We start from the raw sequence: 20,412 nt of genomic DNA, 5'->3' as shown, positions 1-20,412 counted from the left end.
CCTGTTATTGTACGCAGTGCGTCAAGCTGTAGTTTTCCTAATTCCTCACTTTGATATTGCAAGTAATCAAAAATGGATAATATATTAGGAACTGTATAAGGTAAGGCCTTTCTACCTAGCCTGATTTAACTTTTGTAAGCAGTCAATCACTGAAGCCTGTGTTTTAACTTCCGTAAGCAGTCAATCACTGGGGCCTGTGTTTTAACTTCCGTAAGCAGTCAATCACTGGGGCCTGTGTTTCAACTTGTGTAAGCAGTCAATCACTGGGGCCTGTGTTTTAACTTCTGTAAGCAGTCAATCACTGGGGCCTGTACTTTAACTTCCGTAAGCAGTCAATCACTGGGGCCTGTGTTTTAACTTCCGTAAGCAGTCAATCACTGGGGCCTGTGTTTTAACTTCCGTAAGCAGTCAATCACTGGGGCCTATGTTTTAACTTCTGTAAGCAGTCAATCATTGGGAGTATTTTAGTTACTAATGTGTTTATATACTTATGCCATGATCCAGTATTTTGAAATACAATGCGTAAATGGTTTTTATGATCCATCTCTAATATCTGATTATTTTAAAAGTAAAATGGTATTGAAGAACTACTTGATTCTTTGGAGGAAAATAATAAGGATTTAGTTTTAGCAGGACTAAAATCTACCAGCCAATTTTTAGCCCATCTGGATATTTTGTGCAGTTCTGAGCTCATTCTTGCCGCTGTTGTTGCAGCGTTGTCCACAGTTATGTACAGCGAGGTATTGTCAGCAAAAAAACGGGACATTAAAACTTAAACCTACGACAGTATCATTAATTTGGGGCATTAAACGCCCTAACACGGATCCCCGGGGAACCCCGCTGGGATCCACATCGAGTCAGATTCTGAGCCGTTGATAACAACTTGGCATCTGTCAGTTAGGTAATCTCTGAACCAATCCAGAAGTGAACTTTTAACTCCTATCAAGCCCAATTTGTGGATCAAACCGCTGTGACACCCTCGGTCAGATGCTTTAGATACATCGCCCTAACTTTACATCCGCCATCTATAGTTTTGCAAATAGAATTATAAACACCAAGCAACTGAAATACTGTGCTATCATCAGACATGAAAACAGATTGCACACTAGATAGTAAACGGCTATTTAGAAGAAAATTGAATACATACACGAAGTACATACTTGAGGCCTTAGATAGCATAACTTATTGACTTTAGAATCCGATTCCCCAACTGATCTGATTCGCGGGCCTTACTCACATTGAGGAATAACAAATATTGCGAATTTCTGACACTGTAAGTATGACAGATTCTAAACTATTAAATCTATGGGAGGAAAAGACTTGTCAGTGTTGGGTGGTGTAGCACATTGTGTGAAGAAATTGTTGAATTAATTTGCAATTTTACTTGGGTCGTTCTCAATGTGTCCATTATGTAAAATGTCAGGGAAGGTGGCACCCATATTTGTTTCTTTAAATATATTTTTGATTTTTTTCCACCAGTCTTTTGTGCCAAAGTTACATTCAGTAATATTCGTGTCTAATTTAGATTCATATTCCTGTTTTGATTTTCTCAAATCAGATATATCTTTATTTCTGATTTCGCGAAATTTTCCCCAGCGACAGTCTGTTTTCTTTGCTTTTCTGTGAGCGCGATCTCTTTTGCGCATCAATCCTTTAATATCGTTTTTGTCCTAGGATTTATTTTTTAAACGTATACGTACATTCTGCAGAATGAACAGTTTTCAGCGTTTAGGATGTGTGTTGTTAAGATGTGTGTTGTTTAGCATTCTGCAGCAAGACTGACATCTTTATTTAAAATATTGTCCCCATTACTAGTTTCTACGTACTGTATAAGGCCTTCAGTGAGAGGGTACAGTAATGTAACTTGCCTGGCTGTTATTCAGTTCGTCAACTACAATGAGTAGCGACACACGTAGTAGTAGCAGGTATCTATGGAGTAGTACAATTAATTGATAGCTATAGTAAGGATTTGAATTAGTCTGGCATGATTCAGTCTGATGTATTTCTAATAGATCATTTATTTGAAGGTTGCAGTAAAGGTACCGAGAGTGTTTCATTCTGTTGAAAGCTTTACATTTAACTCTTCTATGACAGCAGCTCCCTATCCTTGTCCTGTACACCTCAAGTGCTATCATGTTACATCGGGATCACAAACAAGTGCATAGCGGGCAAGGATAGGCAGGCTTTCAGTTTGTATGATCGTAGGTATAATGTTAATTCTGAGTTTGGGTAATTTTTCACGAGAGAAAGTGTGGTATAAGTATTGTACCAATAATCTACATGTAGATCTAATACAAATATTATATGGCCCTGTGTCATTACTCTCGACACATGGTCTTTAATTTGACACGATGACACGATGACACGCATACAATACAAGAAGAAAAGAAACCATGTAAACCATAAAATACAAGAACAGACATATTGACCATTTGGCCTGACATTTCGAGTGTGTGTAGTTCTGGAATATGTTTTGTTATTTTAAAGATTGTGTGCCAACATTGTGGAGCAGTAACGGGTACCTTAGCGCAAATGACAATTACTTGTGCCCGGTTTCCTCCCACCATAATGCTGGCCGCCGTCGTATAAATGAAATATTCTTGAGTACGGTGTAAAACACCAATCAAATAAATAACAAACAATTACTTGTGTAATGACAAACTAAGGTGGTAAAGACTATTTCGCTGGACGGGTGGTCATTAGGGGTAATAGTGCAATAACAGAGTCTATACTCCCAGGCCACATCAATCACAAGTGTTTTTCACACGTATGATTAGTTTAAAGCTGTCTTCGAGTTGCTTCAAATCAGAACCAGTCAGAAGGGTTACCAGTTTGCTGTTCTTGAGTTTCATCAGAATTCTCCCGTCCCTCGTCCACGTATCTTCTGTTTTTTAGTCTTTCTTCAATTGCTCTGGCAGCGATATTTGCTCTTGCCGACTCAGGTCTTCCCTTATATACGCAGGTTTAGTATTCTCGGGCTAATTCTGTCGCAGGGGCTTCCTTTCACGGATAAAGCGACCACGAGTGCGATCTGAAATAAACTTATAAGTTATAGGTCTTAATTTACACCTCGACATTTTACCCACTCGGTGAGATCGATCAATGTCAGACTTTAGTCAGTCTCGGGGATACTAATTATACGTGCACCATTCCGACGGCTGTATTGCTGGAGATCTTCAAGTTCGGCTACTCTGTCGTCCTTCAGTCTGTAGCTCCAGCTAGGACATTTGCGTGCAAACGTTTTCACTACGATCTGTGAATTTGTCATCTATCGCTTCCATAATATCTGCTTTGAAAACAAACGAAATTACGGCTATAACACTGGGATTACTTAGAGCCTGTATTAACTGAGAGCCAAGGTCCATATTACCCGGAGCACTGGTGGCAGCCGTTGGTCCATCCTCCTCCATGTCAGACATTGAGTCGAGAATTGTATTGGATGAAACAGATAGCAAAGAATCCTCTTTTAGCCCTCGTTTCTCCAGGTTATCCAGTGGGAAGGCGCAGCTTGAATTTGAAGATCATCTTCTCTTCTGCCTGTCGCCACTTTCTCTTCAGCTCAAAATACAAAAGTTTCGAAAATATCGTGTTTAGTTCTGATTGGCCAATTCGCTGAGCGCCTGCAGGGGAAATGACCACGGGACCTTGTTGTTTCAAGGTTTTGCAGATTCATAATAAAACTAAATCATAATAAAACACTGATTCCAGCAATATCTTCACAGAAATCTGTTTTTCGCACACATGAATTCAAGCACTGGACCCTACTTACTATTTTGACGTACAATACGACGCAAAAATTCACTCTGAAAACATTACATCCCTAAAACTTGTTGGGAGCTCACAGCTCACAGCTCACAGACCGTCACATCCGCTCTCCGCCATATTTAAGACCACAAATCTAATAAATTGCAATTAACAGCACTGCATTTCTTACCTAATACTGCTCAAGTCATGGTACTAGGGACCAGTAAATTGCTGCTAGGTAATCATATGCATGGGCAGTTCTGTTGTGTTTGACCATTTGTCCAATTACCCGTCTGTCGTCACTGCTCTCGTGTTTACTCACCAGGCTGTACCTTTGATACTAAGATTTGGTATCGAGCCCACTAAGACAGTTCTGACTGAACTTAAAATTTCAAGCCTTGTCACAATGTTTACATTTCGGTAATGGAAATCGAAATTTGTGCACATTTGTCTTAACATCGGTAAGTCGGTAGAGAATTTAATTTACCTTGCCTTAAAATAAGCTCTAAAACGCATTTCAAATTTTGACATAAGTCAAACGCGGCTTTTTGAAAGCCAGGGCGCAACAGAAGGGTGTCACATAGCGGCCATTCCCCCTAGCACTAGGTTATAAATATGCATCACAAAGGATATAAAACTGAAAATGCCGAAAATAACATGTATTAGTGGTTGCCGAATGTTCCACTCATGGAGTAATCTCTATATATGGAAATATTGGATATTCATGTTAAAATGTGTGGTAAAAATACAGTCCTCCATGTCTTTGATTATCGGATATCGTTTTGTGTGGCTTTCAATTACACATTGAAAGACGAACAAAACAAAAACAGAAAATTTTCGACGAAGATTAAAGGAGGAAAATGTATATCGAGCCAGGCCATATCATTTACCAACTGATTGCCTTTGCGAATATTGTCAAATCACGATATCTTAGAACTATCTGCAAACGTTTTGTAGTATGTTGTAAAATATACGTTCCATAGATTAGAATCAATTGCTTCAATATATTGGCTTTACAGTCATGCAAAGAATTTTCACCGAACACCTTCACTTCACTTTCTATTTGCCAAAACTGCCTCTACGACGTTTTTTCTTTTGTATGGGAGTGATCTAAATTTAGGGGCTCTAGGACGAACATAATTCCAGATTTCAATTTAATTTAAGAAGTTGAAACAAAGTTTTATAAATTGTGTGCTCTTTATTTTTAGGACCTTTGCTCTGCATGGTGTTGGTTGTGGAGTAACCATTGTGCGAAATTAGGACGGATGCATGTAGAGAGGTAGTCGGCAGTTTTCAATGATGATGGAAAGTCAAAAGGAATGTTTGAGAAGAATGAGTGAAATAAGTATTCAAATCGTGTATCATCCTAGTTGCGCTTTGATTGCAACTGTTCCTATGTCGCAACACCATTAAACTTCGGTATGCCAGTGATGACTGAGATGCCTGTAACAGTCAGGCTAGAGACGCATGTTCCAGTTTGATTTAGTTTGATACTGAATTGTAGCTTCGAACGTTAACCTGTAAATACAATGATAAAAATAATGATATTCTATTCTAGCAGTTTTATCTCTGTAATGGACCCTACACGTACGCGGTTTAGCAACGCTAAAGTCTGAAGTGAAGCTTTCCATATTAAGGTATTGTCGTTTAAGAGAGGTTGGTAGAGCATGGCGCCTTTTCTCACAAAATCAGGTCGTAGTTAGGTTTTTAAGAAGCTTACGGAAAGCCAAACACGCAACACGCTTGTACCAATTAGGACTTTTCAAGATTACCCTAATAGTGGTTAATTATAGACTGCCTTGAATCCTTTCCATGCTTTTGTCTTTTATATTTAATTCAAAAATCGATATAAAATGATAGCCACCCACACGGATTTAACTATTTTAAGGCTAAGTGCAGTTTACTATTTAAAGCACTTCCCCCCCGATTACAGCACTTGCTATTTTAAATTGTTTTTCTTCAATTTACAGCACTTGCTATTCGAAGTGTTCTTCATTTAGCTTACAACTGTCACTTTAGGTTCCAATAATACACGAAAGAATTGCTGCAAGTTGGGGGTGCCTACTTTGGCAGGTCAACCCATATTAAAGACACATAATCTTTACAAAAATGCCTTTATTCATTCCCTATGCCGCTATATTCATCGTGTTGATTTTCATCGCCACGTTGGATTTATGAACAGTAGCAATCAAAACAACTGAGATACATGTCTTGATCATTGACAACTTAGTGAATTAGCATGGTATGCAGTTTGGGTACCAACTTGATCCATTTCCATAGAACATTCTTTGCATCTTTCCATCATCATTGGAAATTGTTGAATGCTTCTTTTGCATAAATCCTAATTTCACATTGTATGTACGTTTTTAGTTTGTTTGTTGGTTTGTGTTGAACGTAGTTTGGGAATTGGTCTGGCTATTATTGACGAGGAACGCCCAGTTTGGTTCATGGCCAGAACAAGTGCACTAATGTCTGCTTTGACGCATGGATAGAAGGGCGAGGAGGGGAGACGCGATGTCAGCATGGTGCTATCTAACTCTACATAGAATACAATATGCATAAAAAACGGAGCCGAATTCATCTTCTTACTCGTTTTCCCCAACATTTTTATTCATGTAGTAAACCTTAAATGAAATGACAACATCATTGGAAATTGAATCAGTATACATGTAAATAATTTGGGGGTGGGGAGGGGATGGGCATGTTTCATGAAAGGTCATTTTAAAATAGCATTTTTGGTTTGTGGGTATACATATGGTAATATCTGTTAAATGTGACAGCAGTTTGAGTAATTGAATACGAAATTACAAAAAACACGAATTTTCTCTTATATAATTCTGCTTAACCTATAGCCTTAACTGATGTGCACTGACAAAGGCAGGATTTCACGTGTTGCGTGTGATCATTTACCAACTATCACAACATCTGCATTGCTTTCGCTTTACCTCCAGACTGCTGCTTTTATCTTTGAATCTCCTCTGGACGTGAATGAGACCTTAAGTTTACGCTTGGCTAGGGGTACGTAATTGTAGATATTGGTAATTCTCCGTGTTTTCTCTTGAATTTTCTTCAGGTCTTGTCTCTTTCGGAGTAACCGCTCTGAAGTTATAACAGTAATTAGTCTCTAGGAGATAATTTGATGTTCTAAACCAAAAAGCCTGGCTCCACCACGACCGTGGTAAAGTGGTTTATTAAGTAATGGGAAAGGTGGGAAGATTTCCCTTAAATCTTCCGCTGCGAGCCCGTTACATGTAAAAATAAACTACGTTTAATAATGTTTCACAATCTCCATCCATACCAACAGACAACCGTAAACTCATACTTACTCGGTGTTTGAATTATCATTCAACCAGCCTCCGATCTTTTGTACGTTACACTCACCTGTCTCTGTCAGCCAGAGTTTATTTTTTGTACTTAATTATTTGATTGCTTTCCAACGCTACTCTCAACAATGTTTCAGCGATGCGATGGTAATCTGTTTTATGAATGAATGAAGTGACGATTATGGCCTTACGCCACATCTGCAATTTTGCAGCCATATCGTGGTGAGAACAGGTTTAATACAGGAGCCAGTGAATGGTTTTCGATACAATTGAGAAAACTTAACATAAAACCAAAATGTTTAAAATCTCTTTATAAATGAACCAAACCTTAGTTAAAATTAAAACAAACACCATATAACAATGTAGAAAATCGTATGTACAGATCATTTATTTGTATATGTGATTTATTTGTATATATTTAATAAGAACAATATTTTATGATATAGGTCAACGGGCTTTAAATAATTTATGACAGCAATGCTGTCGAATATATCGTATATAGTGTTGAGTGTGTAGAACTTTTCCCGAACACGAGTAAAGGCCACACAGACCACAAGGATATGCTTGATACTGTACTGAACATTACATCGAACAATAATAAAATTATGTGTCAAAAGAGAATGCCCAATTCGGCACCTCGTTAAAATCACTTGGTCTTTGCCAGACATACCAAGTGTACACACTGAAAAAAATGTTTAACATTTAAATATCTCTTTGCAACAGATAATAAACGTGGTTAATGTTTAATTGTAACATGTTTAATACTTAAACACGTTTATCCAACAACTGATAAAACCACGTTATGATGTTGATCATATACACTGAAAGGTTTAAATCACTCCGTTTAAGCAATAAACCCATTCCATTTACTACATAAATTGCGGCATTTATACTATAATTGTGAGTATTTTTGAAATGTTATTTTATAAAATAAATTAATATATTTATGAAACAAAGGCGTGTATTTGAAAATAAACACACCTTGAACATGTTAAAAGTAAGCATTCATTATAGTGTTTGCACGTCTTACCGTTCAAATAGTTTATTAATTTCCTAAAATGTATAAAACGGATCAAAAAGCTGTTGAAACTTTTGAGTCATTTTAACACTCTAAATAGTATAGGTACTAGTCCGATATTTACTGAGAGGCATTAATTTATTAAGTACCTGTTATTATCTGTTGCAGAGATATGTTTTAAATGATAAAAAGTTGCTTTTTCAGTGTTAGAATTGTAGCCAATGACAGGATGAAATAGCCTGCAGTTTATTATGCACCTGTCAGTCCCATTCATTCTGGCAAAGGCGACCGACATACTCAAAAATATTACACCTATAGTCAGTATAAGGGATATTAGTTTTAGATGTTGATTTATTAACGGCAGCTTCAGTTTCCCTGTCTACGACTGTGTTCCATGATTGCCAAAAAGAATATAATATCTTTTATATACCTCTTTTAATTTCCTATATAGGGCTAAGATTTCAAGAATTAACGGATTTTTAAATTTATTATCGTGTATTGCCAAAAGGCGGGAGAGTGAGTCACTACACTGCCTTCCGGGCCTGCCAGGAGAAACATATGATAAGGCCAGGAGTATAGCTCTGGCCTCGGTCGAGAAGATGGAAAAAGGGGATGGAAGACGACGAGAAGCGACCCAATGATGATCTAAGGTGGTCACTAATGCAACTCTGTCCAAATCCTTTGATCCATCAGTATACATAAATTTGTAATCCGGATTTGTAATAAGAGGATTTGTATCTGATTTTTCATGTTTGCGTAGATCAAATAATAATTTGGGCTTCGGAAGTAGCCATGGAGGAGACTCCGGAAAAGACTGAGGAGCTATCTCCTCTAACTTGATGTTGGCTTCTACAATATGGTCTCGTATACGAAGACTGAAGGAAGGGATCTTAGTGGGACTTTCGTTAAATTTATCTGCATGCAGTCATAGGCATTGTTTGTTGGATGAGCTTTAAGCTTTGTAGCATACTGAAGGCCGAGTTTGATACGTCTGCTAGACGGGTCATTAGCTTCTTCGTATAATCTCTATACTGGCAAGGTTCTAAAAGCACCAAGGCTGAGCCCCAAGCCTTGGTGATGAACGGCATCCAACATTTTTATACACGATTTCCTAGCCGAACCATAAATGACTGGCCCATAGTCCAATGTAGACCTCGCCATACAACGACAAAGGTTTAATAAAACCCCAATCGGTGCTAGACACGACCTTAATTATATCGAGATATCGAAATAAAGAGCCATCTGTACCAGAAGTTCTGGCTAAGTTACTTATTTTAGTGCTAAACAGGGGTGGTGATAGTACACCCATTTCTGCTCATGAGAGTCAGAAAAAGTGGACCCCATCATCACCTTACACTGACGATCACATAAAAATTGAGATATAAATAATGGCAAGCGGTCTTTCAGACCCATATCTGAAAGATCTTTGAAAATTCCATATCTCCATGTGGCATAGTATGCCTTTTCAAGGTCAAAAATATCGACGCCACATGTTCAATATTAATAAAACCATCACGGATAAAAGTTTCGAATTGTGCAATGTGATCTAAAGTTGATCGACCTTGACGAAAACCACACTTTATGTTCGAAAGTAACTTGCTGGTTTCAAGAACCCAAACAAGTCTATCATTTTTCATCCGTTCCATAGTTTTACAGACACAGCTGGTAAGAGCTATGGGACGGTAATTAGATGGATTAGAATGATCTTTGCCTCCCTCCCTGGTATTAAATTTGAGCACCATTGTTCAAAAGTTTACAAGATTAAATATGAACCTGGATTAAAACCGGCATTAACTTAATCCAGGCCTGGCATAAATATTAAATAAATAAATCAGACGCCATTTTGTGTTGACATAACCACAACATAGATTTGCTGTCTTGTTACATTTGCCTAAGCATGGCACAGCATATACTTTTCATGAACCAAACAATACATAGGCGACGAGAGCGGACTTACCGATTGAGTCTCATTTGTACACCTTTTGCGATGCATAATTACGCAAACTCTATCGCTTTTGTAGAGAGTCAACCCAGCACATAACAAATTTAATACGAGACGACATCACTCACCCCACGAAGAGAAACAGGGCACTGGACACAAATCCTCATTGCCTTAAGATTTTGTGCCACTTGAAATTTCTCCTAAGTTATAGGAAACACCTTTGGCGTAGAAAAGTCTGTGGTCAGTCGTGTTGTGCATACTGTTTCCCGTGTCTTGTATGCCAAACTTGAGCAGTTTGTAGAGTTTCCAAAGGACCTTACAGCAGTCAAGGATAGATTCTTCAGAAAAGCAGGAATGTCAAATATGATCGGTTACATTGATGGAACACATGTTCGAACTCATATTCAGCTAACAGAAAACCAGAATAATCTTCTTCCCCTGTCCCACCCGGATTTTATGTTGTGTGTCATTAAAATACATTGATCTACTTTTGCAACGTCTAGGTATCAGGCAAATTTAGGATTTAACATGATTATGCAACGTTGAAATAAAAATAGATCATTAAAATATATTTATTTTTTCAGTACTGATAAAGGTTAGCTGTGTGTTTCTGTGTTTCACAATTAGTGGCAGAAAGAATGATTAACCCCCATCCCCATCACAAATCGTATTGAAATAGTTGAAAAAAAAAACAACAACCAACACATCAGATAGGGTCAATGTAGGGCCTACTTGAAACAATTATTTAAAAGATGGTCCCATAAAACACATTCCATGTTTTTTTTTATTGATAGTTGAAATTTTTGTGGTGTACTCAACAACTCTTCACTTGTGTGCCTTCTTGGGATAGGCGAACGAAGTGTGCAGAATAATTAACCACCAGGTATAACCTTTCACATACCTTACAGACTTAGGCCTCCTGACATAAACCCATACCTGAAGCAGCGAGAGATGGTTTTGAACCTGAAATTCATGCAGAAATATATTACTTAGCCCAGAACTAGAACGCATTTGCATAGACGTAAATGAAAGGAGATAAACTGTATGGTAAAGCAACTTTCTGTATGTACGTAAAACTTTTGGTTTATTTACCAAATCATATTAACAAAAGTAACACTGAAAGCATTCTCAAAAAATGCATTGTCACCCACTGTATATATTTATTCATTTATTGGTGTTTTACGCCATACTCAAGAATATTTCACTTACTAGGATAAGACAGCGGCCGGCATTATGGTGGGAGGAAACCAAGTAGATCCCGGAGGAAACCCACGACCATCTGCAGGTTTACGGCAGACTGTAAATATTTATGGATTCATTCACAGCAGCACAGTGATAAATAACACTTATTCATGACATGTGATAAATATATTTTTTAATATAGTATATTGATGAAATGCAATGATTCTCTCACTATGGCTTAGATTTCATTTTCTCACAAAATGTTTAGGTTTGTATATTTTAGTATATTCATGAAACGCACTGTGATAAACTTACACTTTCTGATAAATTGTGATCATTGTTTAGACCAGTTTAATGCGTACATATAGCTGGAGACTTAGTATACATGTACTACAATATTTTATTTTGGAGTTATATATACTTGTAATTGTCTGAGCATGTGCATGTTAGGTCTACAGGCACTGACTTAGTGAATAATGTGACCACTAAACAAACCACCTTCTAGATACATTGTACATGTATAGATGTACACTTAGTTGCCACTTAGTTGGATAAATTGAGGAATAATAATAATACTGGATATTGTTAGCTAATCAATGTTTTGGAATTCATGATTACGTAGAAAAAATATACTGGTGTTGTTGGTAACTTACTGTTTATAAGGAAACATGCTTCAGTGTCAGGAAAAGTGACTGGGTGTCCAGGCATGCCCCAGAGTATTTAGATTGCTTATGATTCCAAAGATACAGGGAGAATATGCGAATAAAATCATATACAAACTACATCGACATTTCAAGATGTAATATGTAATACAATTTATTTATTTGATTGGTGGACATGAGGATTGTAATTTATTTATTTATTTATTTGATTTGTGATTTACGCCGTACTCAAGAATATTTCACTTGTACGACGGCGGTCAGCATTGTTGTGCGAGAAAACCGAGCAGATCCCGGAGGAAACCCACGACCACCCACAGATTGCTGTGAGATCTTCACAGGTACAATCGGAGAGGAAGGCAGCATGAGCTGGACTTCAACTCACAGCGACCGTATGTAATACAAGGGGCCTTACCTCATGCTACTATATAAAGCATTACACCAGTGTTATTGTGGGTTTGGTAAGCAGATCACTTTAAAATGAATTTACTCATGGTTTTACGAAAGTGGCAGAATTACCTGGGTGCGCTTCACTATCCATCAGAAGAAGTAAAAAAACAAAGCCCTTGACCAAAATTTAATTTGTGACTGAATGATCCTTTCATTTTAGGCAGTGTAATTATAAGTGATTTCATGAAAGCTAACATGGTATAATTTAGCCTCGACTGATAAAAGCATAAAAATTAACTCAATTCAGCAGTAGCACTGATGTGTGTAGAGCTAGAAGAAACAAATCTGCATGTATCCTGGCACTAACATGATAAGCAGTGAGTGAAATTGATGTAGCTGAAACGTTCATAATTATATTCTGACAAAGATGCTTTTAACAGGGAAAATACACATGATTTAAGGATATCATTATATTTTAGACGCCGAGAGCATGTGGTTTGAAAGGGCAGTAGACATGCATGGGCTAATATTAAAAACCAGCTCATCAACATTGTAATGGAGGTTAATGTTAATGTAGAAAACATCAGAAAACATTTATTATTTATTCGACTGGTCTTTTATGCCGTACTTAATATATGATTTTATTATTTGCCCTAGTCCATACATTTCATACTTTGCTGGTATCAGCGTTTTTGTTTTTAAAGACAAGCAAAAATCGCATGCATTTAGACCTGTGCCACCTCAAACATCCCTCTTAAATTCGTCTTTGTCAGAAGCGGGTTGAGAACATTCCACACATTTTGAATATCACTCACTCTTATTTGTACTTACATGTGTATAAGTTTTTTTTCTAGTTGTAAACAAACCACTGTGCTAGATAGGCACCAGGTTTGAGCTGCAATGTAAGAAAATTCGCTAAAACAAACAATGCCTGAACTTAATTATACATGTTTATGGGGATGGTCTCTCACAATGTAACAGATGGTGAGGTCCCCATTCAGAGAAATCTTAGCAATTGAGAATTTTAATCCAAAATATAGCTGAAAGCAGTGTGCAAGCTAGCTTAATTGAGCTACCCAAAATATGGACATTAAAATGTTTTCCTGTTAAGTGTGCCCATTACAAAGGCATTTCTCTTATTTAGCTTAGTAAAAACCATAGGAGTGATTACAATGTTTAAAGACCATGTTTAAGTATGATATATTTAGATATGATCAACCAGTTCTACCTTCTGGTTCACTTAGCGGTCATGGCTGATATATTTATTATTTATTTATTTGATTGGTGTTTTACGCCATACTCAAGAATATTTCACTTATACGACGGCGGCCCGCATTATGGTGGGTGGAAACCAGGCAGAGCCCTGGGGAAACCCACGACCATCAGCAGGTTGCTGGCAGACCTTCCAACTTACGGCCGGAGAGGAAGCCAGCATGAGCTGGACTTGAACTCACAGCGACCGCATTGGTGGGAGGCCCTGTGTCATTACGCTGCGCTAGCGCGCTAACCGACTCAGCCACGGAGGCCCCTGGCTGATATAGCGGCTGAGGATATTAACAATGGATTCAAGTTATATCCACCTTCACGGCCGTTGGATATGTAAGGCATAATTTATGTTAAGTCGGTGAGTGTGTAAGAAATAATTTATGTTTATATCCACAGCCATCATAAGAATGAAATATTGTGAAAAATTGTTAAGTACGTACATATACATAAATAAAGGGAAAAACTTTGGGGTAACACAATAATTATTTAAAGTAAAAATGTATCCACATAGTTTACATTTCCGACTAATTATTCAGATTAACAAGCTGTAAATTAAATATAAGGCCTATTCCTCCGAAAGTTGCCTCTTCAAAATTTTTGATTCTAGCTTAGTCTGCTCCAGTTTCAAATTTACATTCTTTTGCTTCAAGCGCAGCTCGTCTTGAGGCAAATCCTGGTACTGCAAGGCGTTGATGTCTTGTATGCTCACCCTCTTTGACTTAGCATTGGCAGTGGCACTTATAGCAGGTCTGGTGGGCTCCGGTTGAAGGGGTTCAATAGGCTCTGTGCTGACAGATAATGCACGTACAGAAACTGATGGAGGCGCCGTTACAACTTCAGGGGCAATTTGTACAAAGTCAACAACAGTGTCTAACACTTTTCCTTACTCCAAACACATGTCGTCTTCGTTCAGAAAACTAAACTCGATGTTGGTGGCAGTATTTTCCTCCCCGGTCTCAATACCTAGACCGCATAGCGAAACCAACGATGTACATGTAATGGAGACTAATACAATCGATAAAGTGTTACGGGCAAATTTGGGAGGGCAGAACCAGCCCACCAGAGAGATAAGTTTACTTGAATTTTATGTATAAATAGTAGCCATGTTTTATTAATTTATGCTAGAAAATAAAATGTAGGCCTCATCACGTGACTACGCTCAACAAAACAATGTATCGACTGGTTTAGCCTTCTGTGGAGGCCACCGGTAGGCGGAAAATATTTGTCATGTTGACCTAGTTATGAACGACAAAATTAGGTCGTTTCCCTCGGCCAACAGCAAGGCCTGTCATCGTAAAGTTGGTGCAACAAAGCCAATTTCTCACTTAAAATGGTTTTCAGTTTCTCGTATCAAATGCCCGTTCATCACTCACCGGAATACCACGGAGACCACTCATTCGAGTGCTAAATTATCTGTGACATGTCACCTACGGCATTCGGTGTAGGCCCCCCGCCGGTGCGCCTCTGTTGGGCACGGTGTTCCCCGACCACCTTCTTAGATTTAGAGAGCATGTTTTTCCATTTGCTCTTAACCGGGTTCATGAACGTTTGGCCCAGCCCATCGCATTCAGCCTGGCTGTAAGCTCCTTCCACAACTCGATTTTTCTCTTGTTCGTGGTTACATTATTGAACCTTGGCATTTCAGTGTTGGTTTGTAACTTTCAACAAACTCAAAAATCATATACTCCTCCTGTCGCTAAAAATTCTCCCCCCCCCCGTTCTGGAAGCCTCAGGGCTCGATCTCTGTGACAGTTACCATGTTTGTTTGCTTACATTTACATGAAGTGTAATGACCGATAAGGAATTTACAAGATGTGTAATGACCGATAAGGAATTATGGGAAAATTAGATAGCGAAAATTGGACAGCTAAGACCACTCTTCAGCTTAAAACCGACCCTAAGCACTCACTCACTCACTCAGCTTAAAACCGGTATAAGCTAATACCAGTTTATTTAACGTTTGAGCTACCAGTTTAAGTAATTGATTTAGCCAAGACCACTCGACTCGGTTTAAACCTGGTTTAATATTTAATACCAGTATTATCTAATATACTTTAAAACAACCGGCCCCTGAAGACAAAAGGCAGTAGTATTCGCTTTGTTATTTCAATAAAATTTACCTTAAAACATTGATAATTCCACTGTCATATATAGACCCTTATGGAGGGAGGCGAATAGGAGATTTCCCTTTATGTTTGGACCGAGGACGAACCTTTCTTGGAGATCAGCACGAAGATCCCCCTGGTGCGGGAGATGTATTCCGCATCTGATGTTGAAGGACCAACGATCCAAACCTAGTAAATGTCTTTACAGGATCCTACTAGCCTTTGAGGGACGCTCTGTGGGCGAACTACGTTTATAAGTTTTGTTATTATTGCTTTGAGGTTTGTTTTTGGACCTGTTTTTGTCATTATTGGTTTTAACAGGATTGGGTTCAGCTTTATCAGTTTTTTCGGTACTCTTTACTTGTTTTATTTGTTGTATTAAAGTAGTCATGGGCTAAGCCAGAACTAAGTTCAGCCGAAAGTAGCACAGTAACAGAACTAGGGTTGTCGTTTCCAATGGATCAAGTCAATGAAGTTTGAGTAGCAAGAGTTGCTACTCGCCTGACACATTGGCAAACGATGTCTGCAGTGAAGTATTCGAGGGTGACATTAACTTACATGCCTCCTTGTACGATATATTTTCTTAAGTTTTAAATTTATTATTTGTTTTTCATTAAAGAAAGGTTGACAGTCACTAGAGGAGACCATGTGATCTCCACCGTAATTGCAACACACAACTGCGTGGGAAGGTCCGGCAGCAACCTGCGGATGGTCGTGAGTTTCCCCCGGGCTCTGCTTGTTTTCACCCACCATAATGCTGGCAGCCATCGTACAAGTGAAATATTCTTGAGTACACCAGTGAAATAAATAAATGAATACAACACTCAACTGTGTTGCTACGGTCGAAACCATGATGGCCTTTACTGCCGCATCGGAAGCAAACCAGTTTAGTTTTTCATTGCCCCTTTCGGTGACCAAAGTTTTGGCAATTGAAACAACGTATCAGGTTAGGGATATATAAATCCTTGTTAACCTTATACGGACAAATGTAGCTATACGACGGAATGGAGTTTATGTATTTAGTTTAAGGATGTTACCAGATTTCTTCGTAGTGAAGCGTTTAACTCTGGTAACACCCTGTGAATCTAGTTCTAGTTTTATTAGAATTATTCCCAGGCAGCTGTCGCTACCCAATTGCCTCTCACAAAACCCGAGAAGATGTGAGCCTATTATATTCACCGGTTAGTGGCCTTTTATAATGTTACAAGGTGTCCGGGATAAACCATTCGGCTTCGGCAAGTTACTGACGTACTTCCCACATGCAACCTATTATTATGAACGCCACATTGTGATTCAAACCAACGATAGACTCTGCAAACGGTCACAAGAGAGTCATCGACCGTTTTTCGCCAACGCTCCGCAAACTGTGAGAGAATCCTGCCTATCGCTCACGCTGAGCAAACTATGGGAACAGGAAAATTTACTAATTAGACTAGTTAGAGAAACCCGTGCCTCGCGCGATCCATCCACTTGACTTAAAATGCTTACTGTCACTCACCTGTGTGCAGGGCTTGTACTGTATTTATCCACTGGAATTTCCATGGTTGCTCCTCTTGATCCGTAGTGATGCCTCTATGAAACCTATCCTGGTGGAGAGAAGAGTTTCAGAACCTTGGCCTTATATTTCACTGTAGAACCACGTCGTTAACAATGTTGTAATGAAATATTTAACAGACACTATCTTTCAGGATAAAGTTTTATACAAAATACCCATTTGTAGAAAAATATTTAGCGTGATTTTCGAATTTCCCGTTTTGTTTGCCTTCTCTACTGATTCTAAATGCGCCCCGTGTACTTTTTTGATTCTGCAGGCCAAATATATTAAATGTGTCTGGTTCCAAGATGTTCCCTCAACCGTATGGGTGATAGTATGCCAATGTGGCGTTGAACTGGAATGGGCTTTGTGATATTGACCCGGAACGTCCTTATTGGTTGACGTCTGGTATACGAATGTCAGCTTCGATACACAGATTAAACGTCAATCATTCATTTCTTTCCCTAGTACCTGCCGTGACTTCAAACATTCGACTTTTCATTCAATACAAATATACACTTTTAATGCATCAGTATCTGTCTTTTCAACCTTTCATTTCAAGTCATGTCTGTCCAAGCTTTGCTTCAACGGTTTTCCTCAAGTTCCCCCTCCCTCCCCCCCCCCCCCCCCACCATAATGCTGGCCTTCGTCGTGTAAGAGAAACAGTCTTGAGTAGACGTAAAGCTCAAATCAAATAAATAAATAAATTTGTTTCAACGGTTTTCAAAAGGTGTAAAATATATAGAGCAATCGATAAACCTCTTTACAAGTATATCAGAACGAATGAAGCAGAAAATAGTTTTAATCAGCGTGCTTCAGAAGAAAACATGCTTGTTTATAAACCATCGTTTATTACATTATGACTTTGTCCCTGGTAACAATAGCTATTGATTTTACGAGGCACGTAAATCTCAGCACGTCCCAGCTGTGATGCAAGTCGTTTTTCCTGTGATGTAATATCTGTCTCAGTGATACTCTGAATGGCTGAAGTTAGCATTTGGCGCAAGAAAAAAAACATTGGCCACGTGTCACAGCTTGACTTAATGTCGCATTTTCCTTTCGTCCTTCTGAAAGGCCAATACATTAACCATGCACGCTGGCGTTCTAAAACCCAGGTTACCAACTTAAGATAAAATTCCCAGTTTTAAAAGCCTCAGTAGGTTTATAACAAAATCCATACTTTATAACGTAAATATCATACTGGCGCTATGTCGACCATCAAGGGCCATGGAGTCAAGTGGCGCGGACAAGAACAAGTGGGAAAAAGGCCTCGAAAGAACTTTCCGGGATACTAGACCAGGTACCAAGATCTAATTCCCTCATGCAATGCCCACAATGAAAATGAATGAATAAGTACGACTGGATGTAATATTATATTTGCGTTACCTGAGGTGGTAACAATCCATTTGGGATTATTTGAGAAATGGAGAACATTTGTCTGTTGAAATAAGTATCAATCGCTATAGCTCGGACGTTTTAAATGCCAAGAAAATCCACATATGAAAACCTTGCAATTGTCTGCAGAAATTAATTACAACATTAATCTCCTCCATACCAATGTCAGGTTGATTGAGTTCAACATATTCGTATCGAACAGTATTTCGCTATTACACGAATATCATATACGTTTTCTTTTCGATATATTGTGCAGACACTTTTTCGCCTTCGTTGTTAACATAACATGATTCTGGATATGAAGGAATATACAAAGACGCCTTGAGTGAAATATAGTCCAGTGAACCAGGGATTAAAACACCGCTCTTCGCCGGGTAGTTGACAAATATGCAGACTTAAACCGACAGTTGAGGCGGCAAGAGCTGGATTAGAGACTATGGTGTCTTCTGGAAACAGTCAAATGCATATACATAATAGTAAGATTATAATGCTGATATTTGCTTCTGTTTGCGAACTTCATTGAAATTTGGGATCTTCCTGGCTCATTCGTCTATTTAAACGTTGTACGCGCTGCAGCCGATTTGACCCTAACCAACCAGGTTGCTAGTTTGACTGTGGCTTTAGGTCAGCTTTTTTTTTAGATTCGTGTTCCAGAGTGGTGGCTTACTTCTGTTCTTCCACCTATACGCCTAATAGCCGCTGTACAAGAAACCATTCTAGAGACTACTTGTACGTTGATAATTATGTATAAAATAAATCAATAGTGTCTTCTGAAATATGAAAGACTACAACAAAGAGTAAAACCAGAGCACATAATATATTTTAAGAAAGAATAGTGATTGCCATACAGGTGGAACAGATAAAGTAAAACACTAAATCTGGTGAAAACAGTAAGTCTGGTCAAATGGGTAAGTACGTAGTAACGCCCATTATATGGTATCCTATTGATAATGATGCAATATATGAAAATGGCGATAAGCAACGCAGTGCAATTGCTTTGTACTGAATAATGGAGAGCAGCCACTTATGGTGATTTTTGCTATATCAATCACGGCCAGTGTATTCATTGTGCTGAACATTGCTCATACTTTCTGACTTATACCAAGTGGGAGTTTTTTTCGGATATGCTGATTATTGCAGCCTCTATCCAGTAACAATGTCATAGACATGAATATATTGTGTAGCTTTTATTTAGATTCGTTTGACATCTAAAATTAATATATTACCTGTTGATTACCAGTTAAAAACAATTATTTGGATCTATATCTGTACAAAGACGGACAAGGTCTCCTTTCACGCCGCCTTTACGACAAAAGGGATAATTTCAATTTTGATATTGTAAATTATCCTTATTTAGATAGCAATGTACCAAAGGGTCCTGCATATGGCTTATACATATCTCACCTTGTAGCATTTGTCAGATCTTGCGTTAATTGTGATGACTTTAATCTGCGTCACAAGTTGCTAGTTCAAAAACTAGTTTGTCAAGGATACTCCATCAAACGTCTTCCTTCTAAGTTTCTCAAATTTTACAATGAATATAACACTCTCGCTGGCAGGTATGGACAGGAGTGTTCAGAATCTCTAGCGATCTTCATTGTGATCAACCACATAGACGGCGCTGTTATCCCTATGTACATATCTATCACGTACATGGTATGTAAACAACATAGATGGCGCGGGTTACCCAGTGTAACCGTCTATCTTGTATGTCATGTGTAACATCGTAGATGGCGCCTCTTGTAGCATGAGATCTTTACATATTAACGGGAAAGACGTAATCGTCCGTTACTTTTGAATCATAATCTGATCGGGTAGGGTCTGTAACGCTCGTCATTTTCAAACTGTATCTAA

Source organism: Liolophura sinensis, chromosome 10 (genome assembly GCF_032854445.1).
Source record: "Liolophura sinensis isolate JHLJ2023 chromosome 10, CUHK_Ljap_v2, whole genome shotgun sequence".
Classification (NCBI taxonomy): Eukaryota; Metazoa; Mollusca; class Polyplacophora; order Chitonida; family Chitonidae; genus Liolophura; species Liolophura sinensis.
This window is presented reverse-complemented; position numbering follows the sequence as displayed.